Raw genomic sequence first — 14,810 nt, 5'->3', positions numbered from 1 at the left:
CTTATGTTTTTCACCTTAAAATCATAATAACAGTCTTTCTGCTTCTTCATATATTCTACTTCCTTTCAATAGACTGATGGGAAGGCAAAAAATGCTTTTGTAGTTGGTGGATTCATTATCCATTCTTGACGGTTACTAGAACTATAATCTGTTCCTCTTAAATTCAGAAGTTGTTGATTGATATTGATTGACTTGTGAAAAGAATGGCCAAGAAGGTAAAAGTATTTAAAAACCTCATGGTATGTCTTCAGAAGTTTGGATTTTGAGATCTGTGAAAACTAGGTTAATGGTGTTTTTGAAAGAGAAGCAGAACTTTGCCCTAAAAACACTTTCGGCTTTCTAATAGCTTCTTGGTTCATTTTCTCAGTGATTATTAGGATGAGCTCAACAGTTTCTAGTATTTTATTTTTTTTCTGAATTTGCTGAAAACCAGGCAGAGAGCCTTAAATGTCCCCACTCTGCTAGGTCCTTCTAGAGGAGGAACTGTTTCCACATAACTACATTCCCTGTCTTTTCCTTGGGGCAGGAGCTCCAAAATCTTCCTGAGTGGCTTTCTTAGGAGTCCTATCAGCACATACTCTTCCCAAACCTACTTTTTAAAGAAAACTTGCCCTATTCGGAGATGAAAAGTTGGCAGAGTTCCCCCACTCTTTTTTTTAAAAAAGATTTTATTTGTTTATTTGACAGACAGAGATCACAAGTAGGCAGAGAGGCAGGCAGAGAGAGAGAGAGGGAAGCAGGCTCCATGCTGAGCAGAGAGCCCGATGCGGGACTCGATCCCAGGACCCTGAGATCATGACCCCAGCCGAAGGCAGCGGCTAACCCACTGAGTCATCCAGGCGCCCCTCCCCCACTGTTTTAAACCATTTGTTTATATTTGGTACGTGTGGACCTGCCATTTGAACTTGTTATTTTTGGAAAGTTGGACCAGAAAGAGAGGTCAGAGGTTTCCTTATTGCCAACTTGCTATAAGCGATCTGTTTGGAACCTGAAATCAGACAGGCAAAATGGAAAAGTGAGTCTCAGTGTGTCTTCGGGTGGCAGGTCCATGTGCTGTTGTGAAAGCTGGTATCCACCAGGCTAGGTTAGCAAGGTCCAAGACAGTGAGATTGCAGTGGAGACCAGAGTCAGACGGCCTGGGTTCCAATCCCATCTCTGCCACTGTCTCAGGGTCAACTGCTATGTAGTGGCCCCTCCAAAGACAGTCTCTCACTACTGTTTCCTGATGGTGGGCACCGACTAGGTTCAGTTAGGTTTTCTCTGCAGCAGTCTCGTATGAACTGTGGTCAGTCGGTGACTGGGGCTGGAGTCATCTCAAAGCCTCACTAACTCACATATCTGGCTCCCGGCTGGGTTCTCCGTTGGCACCATCAGCTGGAACATCTGCCTTTGACCATCCACGCAGACTGAGATTGCTCACAGCATGGGAGCCCGGTTCCCAGGGTGAGTGAGGGCCAGGCGAAACCTCTAACTCCTTCCACGACCTAGAATCAGAAGTCATACAGCATCACTGCTGCTGCGTTCTACTCATTAGAATCAAGCCTCTAAATTCAGCCATATTCAAGAGGAAGGCAACTAGACTCTACTCTTTAACGGGTGAGGGTCAGAGAGTTTGCGGACAGGTCTTCAAACCACTGCCGTCACTTCTTAGCTGGAAGACCTCTTTGGTGTCGGCTTTCCTTGTCTGTAAAATAAGAACAAGAAAGAAACCTACGTCAGGTTTCGGACAAGACTGAGCAAGAACGAATCAGTACCGGATCAGTACCGGAGAGTCGCTCTGCCTTAGCCCACCCCATTATCGTGTCTGCTGCAGATCAGACTTTGATGCACATAGTGTCACCCATGACGATACAGTCCCAAGCAGGTAGAGTCTGGGCAGTTGCCACCTTTCCAAACTCTGCTGGTGACATTTGACAAATCCCAGTGCCTGTGGTTCTTACGTCTCCGGGAACAGAGTTACTATATATGGTATGAATTCTTTGGTTCACCTCGTTTTAGTGACAGTTTCCAGATATAGGTCAGTCCATTTAAACCTGGCCCCATTTATGGCAATTTATTTCATTTAGGATAAAGTAGTTAGAATCATGAGTAATAATTACTGTGCCTACATTGCTCTGAACACCTTCGCCAGGTAATCCTCGCCTCACCCAGTGAGTAAGCTTGGAGGAGCGCCCTGCCCTCCTCTGGGGTGAGGAAACCGGGCCCGGGTCAGGTGGCTCGCTCTGGATTCCGCTGAGAGGCAAGAGGCAGGCTGGAGAGGGAGGCCAGAGGTCCTGACTCTGTCTCCTCCAACGCGCGCGAGTGATGCGCGGACTGGTCCCCGCCGCTGCCCACTCCCCAGCGGCTATTGATACGCTGTTTTCAGACACAGCCACGTACGGGTATTTGAAATTTCTTGTAAACTATCTTGTATTTTTGCAGCAGAGAATTTGACCAGTGTTTACTTAGCCTGGCGGGAGATGTTAGGAACCTTGCAAATAAAAGCACACTTCGCTACTGAAGCACCTCTTCCTCTCTCGGTCGAATTCATCCTTCCTGCTAGTCTTGCGCGGCCAGACTGCGTGCAGGGCAGAGGCGTCAGCGGCACGACTCCCAGTCCGCCGGCGCTTGCCCCCGGGCTGCCCGCCGCGGCACGGCCTGCCGGGCGCCGGTAAGCTCGGCGGAGCGCGCAGGTGCGAGGCCCGAGCTCCCGGTGGCCGCCGGCCGCGACGCCCCCAGTGCTCGCCTCTGCGTTCTCGGCCGCGTCCCGACCTGCCCCCGCGCAGGCTTCCGCGCGCGCTCACCGGGGGGCGCTGTGCGGCCGCGCCCGGAGGCCGGGGAGGGTGGGCTCGGGGGCGGGGGCTCCGGGCCCTGCCGGCGCGCGCAGGGGCGAATCCCAGGCGGCGAGGTCGCCGCCCCCGCCCCTCGGCCGGCCCCTCGGCCTGCGGGGGAGAGGGGAGTGGCCGCGCGCCTCCCGCCGCAGCCCAGCGCCCCGCGGCAGCCGCTCTCCGCAGTCGGGCGCGCACGGGAGCCCGGGCGCGGCGCGTGGAGGCGGTGCGGGAGCGCGGGGCGCGCGAAGGGACAGCGTCCGCCCGGCAGCCTCCGTCGAGCAGCCGCCGCGGGAGCCCCGCAGCTTCGCGCCCGGCGCGCGTCCCGGAGCGCGAGGACGACCAGGAGGCGCAGCGGCGCCCCGCGAGGTAGCGCGAACCTCTCCCCTTCTCCCCGGCCCCGCCCGCTCGCTCCGGCCGCGGCCCTCCGGGGGCGGCGGAGGGGGCGCCTCGCGCCTTTGTGCCCGGGGTCCCCGCGGCCCTGCCGCAGCCCGCGGGGCACAGGTCGCCGGGGGCCGCGGCGTTGCTGCGGCGAGAACCCGCGCACGCCGGAGGTCGCCGGGGTGGTCGTGACTCCGCGGTTGCTTGGGGCGGGCGGGAGCGACGCGGCTTGGGAGCAAAGTTGCTCTGACTCGGCGGCCCCATCCTCCCGGCACCCGTGGGCGGCGCGGAGCCCCGGTCCTCCTCGTCCCCACCACGCCCGTCCCGTCCTCCGGCCCGCAGCGGGTGCCCGGCCCCGGCTCCGCGGCCCGGCCTGGCTGGGGGGCGCCTCCGGGGGGGGGGGAGAGCGCGGGGAGAACAATGGGGCGTCCCGGGAGCGGGGTTCAGGTGCGGCGCGCCCCGGCGGCGGCGGAGCGGGGCGCGGGACCCGAGGGGGCGTCCCGCGCGTGCGGCCGCGCTGCGCTCCTTTGTTCCGCCGCGGCCGAGGGGCTGCCCCGGGTCCCGTTTCCTGCCGGGGCCGGGGCTGCTTCACGGTGCTGGGGAGGAAGGGGAGGGAGCGGCGCCGCAATGAAAACCAGATCAGGACCCGGAGTCCCGGAGGGCGCTCGCTGGCGCCGCGGAGAGGGTGGGGAGGGGCGGAGAGGGCGCGCTGCGGAGCGGAGCGGGGGCCCGGCGCACGCCTGTCGTCCGCGGGCCGCGGTTCCCGAGCGTCTTTGTCGCGCTTTGTTCGCCCGCGGTCAAGTCGTGGCCGCAACAAGTTGTGCACTTCTTGAGTTCGAGGCGCTCCCAGTGTCGCTTTGCTGAAACCGAATCGTGGTTACTTGGGAAGACTTTTTCTTGGTGAGGGATCAGGGTCCTTGTGTGTCGCTGTGTGCCGTGGACGTGTGTGTGTGGCCAGTGGGTATCGGCATGAGTGCGAAGGAGGCACATTTTATAGAACTGATTTTGACATAAAACAGCTTTCTCCACTGTAATATAGTATAACAGTTTTCCAGGAATGTTTGAGGGGAAACCACTATAAAATTAGACATTGCTAAATAAATGAATCAGGTTATGTAACCCGGAGTTGAAAAACCCTTTTGCAGGCTTTCCCAGAAAACACACCCCACACACCCCGGTGGCTGGAGTTTGAGTTAAGGACCCACTGCTTCTGGGCTTTCCCTCCCCCAGTGCGGACCACCTGGACTAAGAGAACTCATACCGTCCTGCCCAATGGGATTTTTATTTATTTATTTTTTAGGGGTAGAATTAAATCTAATATGGTGGACGTTTGTTGAGTGATCCTTTTCTAGATTGAAATCCAGAAACCCAGGAGGAAAGGTTGACCTGGTAAGGGAGCTGGAGGCATCAAATGATGAGTGTTTTTGAATGGGGTATTCCAAGAGAAACTGTTCCGGGAGGAGGCTGACACTTCCAGGCATTCATGGTCTGTGCCTATGGGACCCTGGTGGAAGGATCCCAAAGTCCCACCCAAGGTTAGAATTACTGTGGGATAATTGAGGAGACATCCAGGGATGGCCAGTGACCAGAGGTGGCAGGTGACCCCTGCCCTGCCTCTTTGACAACTCTGCAGACCCACGGTTAAACCACCCCACTGGGCATTTGATTTAAGACAACCAAGTTTGAAAGCCTCTTAACCTTAGAAGGGGAATTAGGAGCTTACTCCAGGGGGAAAAAATGTTTCCTGCCCACGAAGTGGTAATGGAAAAGAGCTGTGTAAGCTGCTGCTGAGGGCTTGTCTTTTTCAAGGGGGATGTGGTCATATTCTTAGGCCAAGCTGAGAAGCAGTGGGACTTGTCCTCAGGAGCTATCACGCTGTGAAGCTGGAGTGGGATGCTGTCCAGCCATCAAGCTGTTTGCTGCTGTAACTAACACACTGCCTGGCAAAATGTGGTGCCACAGGCAGCACACAGAGGGGACAGAGGGAGACTTTTTCCATATTATTGTTGTTGTGGTTGCCATTTTGGACTTTTCATTTATGTTGGGAATTGCTTTGTAAGATGTGGCACAGTTGGATTCCTCCCAGCTACACTTCGGAATATACACTAACAAGGAAGCCGGAGAGTGTGTTAGCTGCTGCTGGAGACGCGGGTGGGGCTGGGGGGGCTCTTATAGGGCTTGTCTCTGGCCCTAAGCGCTGCCCATGGATCTCCCTTTGTGTGGTGAGGCTGGCTGCACCCCCTTCCTGGGTTGGGATGAATCATCAGTTTGTCAAGCCTGGTGTTAAAGACTCACTCTCCTGGGTTGCTGCACAGTTATGCAAAGCAAGGAGGAGCTTCTGACCTCAGTGGGGAAGGAGTGGGGGGTAGGAGTGGTTTGTTGAAGAGGGGATCCTCAGAGTGTGGGATCCATGTTTTTAGCATTTGCCCCCCCCCCCCCATTGTGAGGTTCTCCCCTTTCCCCCCACCCTTCTACTATTTTTAGTGGCTGGATAGTTGGATTTTTGTTAAATAGTCTAACGGTAATTGTCACTGTCATTTAGTAAGTGTTTACTGTGTATGATGGGTTTTGCATACATTATTCCGTGAATCCTCACAACTTGTTAAAGTGGGTATTTTACTCATTTTGCAGTTGAAAGGAGGCCTAGGGAGATGACTAGCTTGCTTCTTACACCCTACTTTCACTTGAGGTGAAAGTCCATATTCTTTTTAAGGAAACACTGTAAGGTATGAGATCTTAAAAGAATGGGAAAAACAGTAGCTCAAATAACTATTTAATTTGCCTTTTGCAAATTTCTTATCACTTTCTTATATATTACTGTAATGATCCTTTCAGAAACCTCTGGGGGCACCTGGGTGGCTCAGCATCTGCCTTCGGTTCAAGTCATGATCCTGGGGTCCTGGAATGGAGCCCCTGGGTGGACTCTCTGCTCAGCAGGGAGTCTGCTTCTCCTTCTCCCTTTGCCCTCCCCCTGCTGTTCTCTCTCTCTCTCTCTGTCAAATAAATCAATAAAATCTTAAAAAGAGAGAGAGAGAAATCCCTGTGAGGTTTGGAAGGCACAGTTAGTGACATCACAGCTCTTAAAAGTGTATTTGCTAAAAAGCTCTATGCTGTGTGATAGCCTGTGTGCATACGCTTTAAGTGAAGGAAACTTTATGTTTAAGAAGTTAGGCAGCCAATATTTAAAAATAAGTTCTTTTTTGGAAACATTTAAAAGTGGTGGAATGGAATAGATCTTACCCAATGTTTAAGCATTTTGTATTCACTGACATCCGTTTTAGCTCTTTTCATCTTTTAGCCTTTCATAGAGCAGCATACTTTGGAGACCCAATGCCAGAGTGTCTTTTTAGAGGAGAAGCAAGGAGGGAAGGAATGTGGTTATAAAGAGGAAGTGGGACATTGGAATTGGAAACACACGCAGAGCAGGGGGGGATTTTCCCAGCATGTGCTTTCGGTCCTGGCCTTCGCCTTTTGCAGAAGACATTCTTCCTTAGGGAAGTGTCAAGGGTCTTTCTTTACAATACCTCTGAGAACATCAGCTTTCTGTGCTCATGGGAACACATATTCCACGGAAATTCCAGGCTCATCCTTTCCGCAGACGGGAAGTGAGCTTAGGTGTCCCCGTGAACAGGGAAGGGAAATGGTACCCAGCCCTTGGGGAGGCCTGGAGGGTGGTCACGGGCAGGAGACGCCTGACCTTGCCCCACGAGCGACCGCTGAGTGCAGGAGCGGAATGGATTTAACACTTGGCATCATCGACTGGGTCTGGATTTCTCAGAATGCTCCTGGGCAAATGGAAAAGTCAATATTGGTTTTTTATTTTGTTTGTTTCTAAGATAAGACTGTAAAGACTGAAAGTTCTATCTTGTTTAATTATTTCAAATAATGATGGGACATCGTTTAGGGTCTTCAGGGACTGAGGTGTCAGTGCAGTCACTTCTGTCTCTTGTCATTAAGTTCCCCTTCAGTGGGTATGTGGACGGAGGCAGACTGTGGTCTGCTGAGCTCTGTCACGGTGCACCTTCCGGCTCGCCCCCGAGCGGGATGAAGGGTGAGCCATGGCATGTCGCTCCTGTAACCTTTCCTGGCTTTCTTTTCCCTTGTCGGTACCTTCCTCATCCATTCACATTTTGTCAAGCGCACGGCTGATGGGAGGGAGGCGTGCGTTAAAGAGCAATGAAGGAAATCCATTGTGCCTCAAAGGACACAGCCGGGCAGGCCACCGTGCGCGGAGTGGATGTTGGGGAAACGAAGAGAATGGCTGTGACAGCTGTGGTGACCAGGCCACGCCACCTCTCGCTGGCCAGACAAAAGCCGACAACAGACAAAAGCGAGGGAGTGGGAGGGGACGCAGCGCGGTGCCCACTCCTTTGTCCTCGCACTTTCATTTCCTCCAGCCTCCGGTGGCGTGGAAGGGGTCAGGTCTCCAAACACCTGCCTCTGGAAGGTTGGGTTGGTCTGCAGGTTAGGAAGCAGCGTCCCGGAGGAGAGCACGGGGGGTCCCGTTTTGGATCCCGAGGATGTACAAAGGGCCATTCCACGGGAGCAGGTGCTGAGTCCCGTGGGAGGCTCTGGCACCGGTAGGGGTAGGTGCTCGGTGCCTCCCGCTTCCTTCCCTGCCTGCGGGCATCCTGTCCTCGGCTGGCGCTCAGCCTGGCTGGTCCAGCCGCACTAAGGCTGTCTGCAGACTTCAGAGTGTTTGCCTTGTGGACAAGAAATGAATGAATTTCTTTCAAAATGTTTTGTATGATGTTCCTGCTGTTGTTAGTGAAGTGGTAGGTGCTTTCTCTGTGTCGGCCCTCATCTTGGGTACTTTGTACTTTGTTTTCCTGTTTTTTTTTTTTTTGGTTTTTTTTTTTTAAGGTAGGTTAGGAGCCCGGCATGGAGCTCAAATTCCTGACTCTGAGATCAAGATCTGAGCTGAAGATCAAGAGTCTGAATCTTAACCGACTGAGCCACCCAGGCGCCCCCGCCACCCCCCCTGCCCAGGGCATTTTCTGTAGCTTGTTTGTGTCATCCGCATTGCTGCTTGCTCTTCAGCAGGAAGGATGTGTGGCTGAGGGAACTGAGTAATTTGCCAGGGCTGGTAGACATTAAGTCCTACACTGTATGCTTTCCAGAACGTGTTGCCTCGTGGTGTTCTTTGAAGCTTTGGGCCACTCTTAAGGAGGTTGTTTTATGGAGTTGGAGTGAGAGCCTCCCTCCTGGCTTGCTTCCTTTGTGACCTGGAGTCAGGGTTCCTGTGGGTGTCCGGGTGGGTTGGTTGAAATGCTTCTCCGTTTGTCCTTTTCTGGGCCCTGTGCTTGGCTCTCCCATTGTGCCTCATTTCTCCCCCCAATGAGGGTGACTTGGTGAACAGCCTCAGCCTTTTGGTGAGGAAACAGCTTGCCCGGTGATCTCTCTTACCCTCTCCTGGCACTTCCTTATCTGCAGGAATTAGATGGCCATCTGGGAGTTTCCAGGGGTTTTGTCGGGTCCTCTGGTCTGCAGTCTGTCCGAGAGCAGTATGTAGGCCGCGGGGCATCCAGGGGCAGTTCAGGGTCTGAAGGATGCGATGGAATGGTGAGCGCACCGCTGCAGAGCGGGGCTCAGGGAGTAAGACTGTGGACAAGGTGGGGAAGAGGAGGGTTGCTATGGAATTTATATTCCTCCAACATAGGCAGTTTTGGAAGGTGAAGTCTAGAGAAAAGGGAAAATTGACATTCTTCCTTTGTTGATCAGATAAACAACGCTGACCTTCTAAAAATACCAGGTGCCTGGCTCTACCAGATACCTCGAGAGGCCAAGAGGAAACCAGGCCTGTGCCTTCCAGGGACTGTCCCACGACCCTCCGTGGGCTCAGGAGGCTTGGAAATTGTACAGGTGTCTTCATTTTGCCTTGTGAATATGAAAATACAATTCCGGATTGTATCTTACACGGTTTTAAACTTGTTAAAAAAAAAAAAAAAAGAAGAAGAAGAAGAATTCAGCATCCTTAAAGAGATTTTTGAAAATGGAATTGAAGAGACAATGGAACAGATTGTTACCTGTTGACGTTTGTTAACTGTGTGTGCCTGTCACTTTCCTACTGGTTTCATGAAAGCATTTTTCATACACTTCAACCAAAACAACAACAACAAAAACTCTTGGTGTTTTTGAAAAACTTTTCAGCCTTGGTTAAAAAAAAATCCCGGTCAGCCCTGCATGCACTTTCCAATACCTCTTCTCTCTCCTCCCCTAGAGCTGCTTCCTTTTAAGTTTCTGCAATGCTATTTGCAGTTCTTAGCTGATCATTTTTTCCCTTGAAGTTACTTCAAAAGGATCATCACAAATTCATTCATTTTAGCATCCCAGACTAAGTGCTCTTAGGAAAAGCTTTTAATTTTTATAAACCCTGGGCTTAGTTAGGCCAGTACACAAGGCTAGTGTCTTACTGGCACTCTGGTCACAGTTGTAGTGCATTGACCACAGTTTTGACCTCCCCTGATGTGGTGAACCATCTAGGAAGATGTCGTTTGCCTTGAAATCTTCAGGGTGTTGAGAGGTACTCGTAAAAATATACGAACTGCCACACTGGGTCAGATTCAAGCATCTGCCTTGTGCAGCACCAAGATGCTAAGTATTCCATGACATTGGGAGAGGGGGCCTGAGTGAGACATCCTAAATTTCTTTGTAGGTTTCATTGATCTCTTAAACATCTCTAATTGCATAATCTCTTAAAAGCCTTTCATTGATATATTTAAGTTCATATATTCGAATTCTTGAATTGTTTATTTTTTTCTATGTTTTTTATACATTCCACACCTCTAAAAGCAGAACTTGATAGTATTGTATTTGTACTTGATAGTATTGGTATTTCGACTTCCAAGTGCCCGATTTTAGAATGGTAGAGTATTAAATTTGAAAGAGCTTAAAGGTCACTGCTGTAACCCTTGCCTCGTATTTGAGACCTGCTCAGGCTCATAAAATTGGCTGGGGATAGATCTGGGAACTTGATTGTAGTCTCTTAACTTCTTGCTCAATTTTCCTTCCAGCGGACTATATCACTGTCTCCCCAAACCCATCTAAATTCAAGCGTAGTGCCTGATACCTAATAGTTGACCCTCTTTTGACTTCACTGTTTGCGCTGAAAGCATTCCTGTCGTCATCTGGGCTGGAGATTCCAGAAGCATTACCTACTTCTCTATTTTCTGTGACCCATGCATTCATCCGGTCAGTTGTTATGTTTGGCTGATTGTTGCCTTTTATTTCCAAATCCTTAAGCCTCTATTCTGGCTCAGACCTCTAAAGGGCTGGGTTAGTGGAATGTAGCAATTTCCAAAGTGGGTTGTTCCATAAAAAGTTAGAAGGTTGAAAGAAACACCCATAAAGTGAGTAGATGGTGTGCTGTGAAAACAGGTATCTTTGGAGACATAGGTATTGGCTAAACAACATTTTAAGTAAGTTTCTTTGCAGAAAGGCTTCTCTTGGCCTTCTGTTTTGACCTCGGACTTTGGCTATCCCAGAGAGATAGAATATGCACATGTCCCCATTGGGTGCGCATTGACCACTTTGGGCGGGGCCCATTATAGGATCACAGGGCTGTGGTTCCTTCATGGAGCCATGTAAGTCCATTCCTAGCTGACTTTCTGTGAGAGTACTCATGTGATGTAAGCCCCACTCGGCTCACTCTCACATATGTCTTGTGCTTGTTTCCTCATCCATTCTCCTGGATCTTTCCTTGCCCTGGAAGCCCCCTCTGCCTGTTACACAGCTTTCACAGCCCACTCGTGTTAGCGTCTTTGTCAAGATCCCCCAGACCCTTGCTCTTCTGAACCTAGAGCATTTATTGTTTCAGTCAAAACATTGAAAGTAACATTGCATACCTGTCATGGTTACATTGCTGGATTTTGCAAAAATGACATTTTCCATATTTGTGTCTGTTGACGTATCTCACACACACTGAGTTCTTCTCTTTCTCCACAGGTAAACTTGTACATGTTATCCGAGCATGTGGCTTATTTTGTTTTTGTGTTTAAATTTTGTGTTATTGGTGTTGCATTTGCATTTAGATAGTCTTCAGGGAGAATTGCCATCTTTGGGGCCTCATGGCTTGCCGTCTGCAAACTGATGTACCTCTCTATTTACCTAAGTCTTTTATGTCCTTCAGTGAAATTTTATAATCTTCCATGTTAAAAAAAAAAAAATCTGTTAGATTTGTGTCAAGGTGCTTCATGGTTTTTGTGGTCCTTGTGAATGGTCCTGGGAATTGCGTGTCATGTTTCTGACTGGTGTGCAGGAATGGTGTTGATTTTGCATTTGTTTTTAGATGGTTCTTGGCTGATCAAGTTTACATTTAAACTTGTGTTTGTTCTTAGAGCCCAGAGTTGGGTGGCTTATCTAATAGGGCACAAAATACCAACCTGTAACGGAAATGTCACAATTCACTCCATTTTTAAAATTACCTTAGGGACGCCAGCCAGGCTGCTGACTGAGAAAAGCACAAGACTCTGGATCTCAGGACTGTGGGTTCAAACCCCATGTTAGGTGTAGAGATTCCAAAAAATAAAAAATAAATAAAATAAACTTAAAAAAATAAAATAAAAACTGTTCCTTCAAAAAAATAAATAAAATTACGTAACACTTTTCGAAGTAAAGGGAGGTGATGTTTTCGTTCTATAGTGTATGCGTGTGTTCATTCTCCCGTGTTTGGGTGCCTAGTGTGTGCCGGATCCTGTACCGGTGCAGAGTCTTCAATGGTGGTAGAACAGACGTGGCTTCTGCTCTCACGGTGTATGAGGGGGGAGAGACATTGCAGAAATGAACACAGCTATCTGTGACATACTTATGAATTGTGATGGGTGCTGTGAGGGAAAAGGACCGGGCGCCTCTGAGTATAAGAAGGGTGGGGAGAGGCACCAGTAGATTGCGGATTCGGGGACTGCCTGTCCGAGGACAGGGACATGCGTGCAGCCACCTGAGATGAGGTGCTGATGGAGGAAGAGAAACCTGAAGAACTTTCCAGGCAGTGAAAGCCAAGCTCAGAAGGCCCGAGATGGGGCTCTGCTGCAAGTGGTAGATTAATGGAAATTTTCGTGATCAACGACTTAAATCAACTTATTGCTTCTTAGTAAACCATCATCATAGTGGTATTACCTAGTGTGTAAAGTATGGTGACATGAAAATATTTATTTTTGATCAGGATGTTTCCCTTCCTAACTGAAAATTTGAATGAAACTGCTCGAGTTAAGAGAGCTACTACGTCTGTGATGAGGCTTGGGCTGTGCAGCTGCCTGTCCTCCCTACCCAACCCCCCATCTGAGTGCTGTTACCCCACGCGCTGGCTTCTGCTACACTCATCGTCGGGATCCTGCTCAGACGGGGGTCCTGCTCTCAGTCTGGAGAGGCCCTGTGTGTCCTTGTGGGGAGGCATCCTGAGCAGGGCTACCTTTGGCTCTTCCTTTGCCCCCACCCCCGCCTTGCCCCTTCTCCAAATACACACTGAAGGCTTTGGGGAGGGGCTTCGGGAGGGCTCCCATATGACTTACACACACCTCCCTCCGCTGGAATAACGGTTCTTTGGTCATTGTGGCTTTGCACCAGGGTCAGGGCGATGGGGCCTGGCGGGGTGGTGTCGTGGTTATAGGCCAGCTCTGGACAAGTATTGGTTTGGAGACTTGACTCTTCTGCCCAGTGCTCCCTGACTTGGGGCATGCAGCTTCATTTGCCTCCTGTTTTCTTATCTGCAAAAGGCGGGTCATAACAGCCTTCTCTTGGGGCCAAGGATTCCGCGTGTTAATGTGTGTGTGTCTAGAAGAGGGTCAGCAAACACTCCACGTAAGGTTTAGTTACTCCTCCTTGGTCTTTCCTGAAAATGGATTCCTGGGCTGCTTCCTTCTCCCGGCCAGACGCTCGGATCCTTTTGAATCCAAGCCGCGCGTATAATTCATGATTTGATACGGGACTTTGGTTACCCCTGAAAAAGATGTGGGAGTCAGGACGGCCAAGAAATACACCAGAGCCGCAACAGTGATTGTGGGAGTGCAGTAGACTGTGCTGACTTGCTGGTACCCCTCAGATTTTACACATTTTCTGTGATCTGTTATGTAACTTCTGTACAAATAATAATATGATAAAATCTTACGGAAAAAAGCCAGGCTGGCAGTTGCCCTAGTGCTTCGCTGAGGTGAGGCCGGAGAGGGGGACGCCTGGGTTCCAGTGCTCGGATTACATTTACACAGGGCGACCGAGTACTTCCCGCTAATGCTTCCTGTTGCAGACACACAACGGGATTTATGAAAAGTCTTTGGTAGAGTTATCCCAAAACACTAGATGGAGGGGGGACGCAGTTCCTTGTGAAACCCTTTATTCTTTGTTTCTTTCTGTCATTATTTTCCTTTTCCTTCCTTCGTGCGCTCCCTGAGTGGCCCCAGCCACCTGTCACTGACTCTCTTCTGGGCTCCTCTGACTCCCCTCCCCGTTATCGGTCCGTTTAACCCCCCATCTTCCTCCTTCCCTTGCTGCCCTGCAGAAATGATGCACGTGTTTCTATAATTCAAAGGGTAAACTGTATTTCTTACTGTTAATTGTAAAACTAAATGTAACTTTTTGCCCTCAGAAATCTTAATTGAGCTGCCTTTTGTTTACTCACACCTGTAATTAATTAATTGATTGACTGATTTACTAACTAACTCTCTAACCTCTTGGGAGGGGGTTCTGTGGCTCCTGAAAGCACCAGGAATCTTGGGGGATAGGGGGGCTGAGAGCAAGGGAAGATTGAGGGAACGCTGAAGTTAAATTTTTCTCCTTTCCTTATTTTGCTTAGGCTGATCCGTATTGTTACCATTTCATTATGTGTCAGAATTTTTAAGCGTTTCCAAACTGGAAGAACAGAATTCTGGAAAATTACCAAAATGCGTTTTTACAAAGAAAACGCTGCCAAATCTGACACATTTCCTCAAAAGCCTGTTGATTTTAATTACTTTTTAAAAAGTTCAGTGAGCTTTCCAGCTTTCCTTTCCTGCTCTCTCGTACAATTGTGACGGAGGAATGGGCTTTCCTGCTAAGTTCGTTTTATCTGCAGGAATTTACCTTAAGCGGTGGCATCCTCTAATAGTGACACAGATTTCCGAGAGGATACGACAGCCGTGTTGCCCGGGCCGAGTAGAAGAGCTGTTTTCCTTGAGAAATATTGCTGATCGCAGTGACAGTTCACAATTGGATGTGAAATCTGGTTGAGGGGATTTAAATCAGGTGATGCTTTCCTGTACCTTATTCCACAATTTATAATGCTTTTCATCTCTAACCACAAATGCCCCGCTTGAGTGTAATGTAAATATTTATGAGCATTCTCTCTCTGCGCGAGGAGGAAGGCCGACACAATTGCAGTAAAACCTGGATTTACAGAACGGGCGTAACTGGGAGCTCGTATTTCTTTTTCCACAGGATTCATCGTAGGAACCCTTTGAATCGGAAAGGCCGCATACACTGCTTGTGAGAGAGGCCGCGGTCCGGGAAGGTGTGTGCACGTGCACCTGTGCTGGGCGCCGGTGTTGGCGCGGACCCCCTCGCTGCGGGCGTGATTTCTGTGGCTGTTGCCGGTTTCATTTCATTTACACCAAAAATGGAGGAGGAGGAATCTGTTGAGTTGGTTGGTAGGAGGCT

At 50.0% G+C, this 14,810-nt stretch overlaps 1 protein-coding gene across 3 annotated transcripts in view; it reads left to right on the top strand.

The window, feature by feature from the left end:
* Positions 1 to 3,044: 3,044 nt before the first annotated feature.
* Positions 3,045 to 14,810, top strand: part of MYO1B (myosin IB) — a 176,285-nt gene continuing 164,519 nt past the window's right edge. For all 3 annotated transcript variants that reach the window (XM_059168555.1, XM_059168554.1, XM_059168553.1), the window contains exon 1: positions 3,045 to 3,176. The gene's annotated coding sequence lies outside the window, so the exon portion shown is untranslated. The remainder of the gene's footprint in view (positions 3,177 to 14,810) is intronic.

Source organism: Mustela lutreola, chromosome 3 (assembly GCF_030435805.1).
Source record: "Mustela lutreola isolate mMusLut2 chromosome 3, mMusLut2.pri, whole genome shotgun sequence".
Classification (NCBI taxonomy): domain Eukaryota; kingdom Metazoa; phylum Chordata; class Mammalia; order Carnivora; family Mustelidae; genus Mustela; species Mustela lutreola.
The sequence above is the reverse complement of the archived record's forward strand: the minus strand, read 5'-3'. Positions and strand labels throughout refer to the sequence as shown.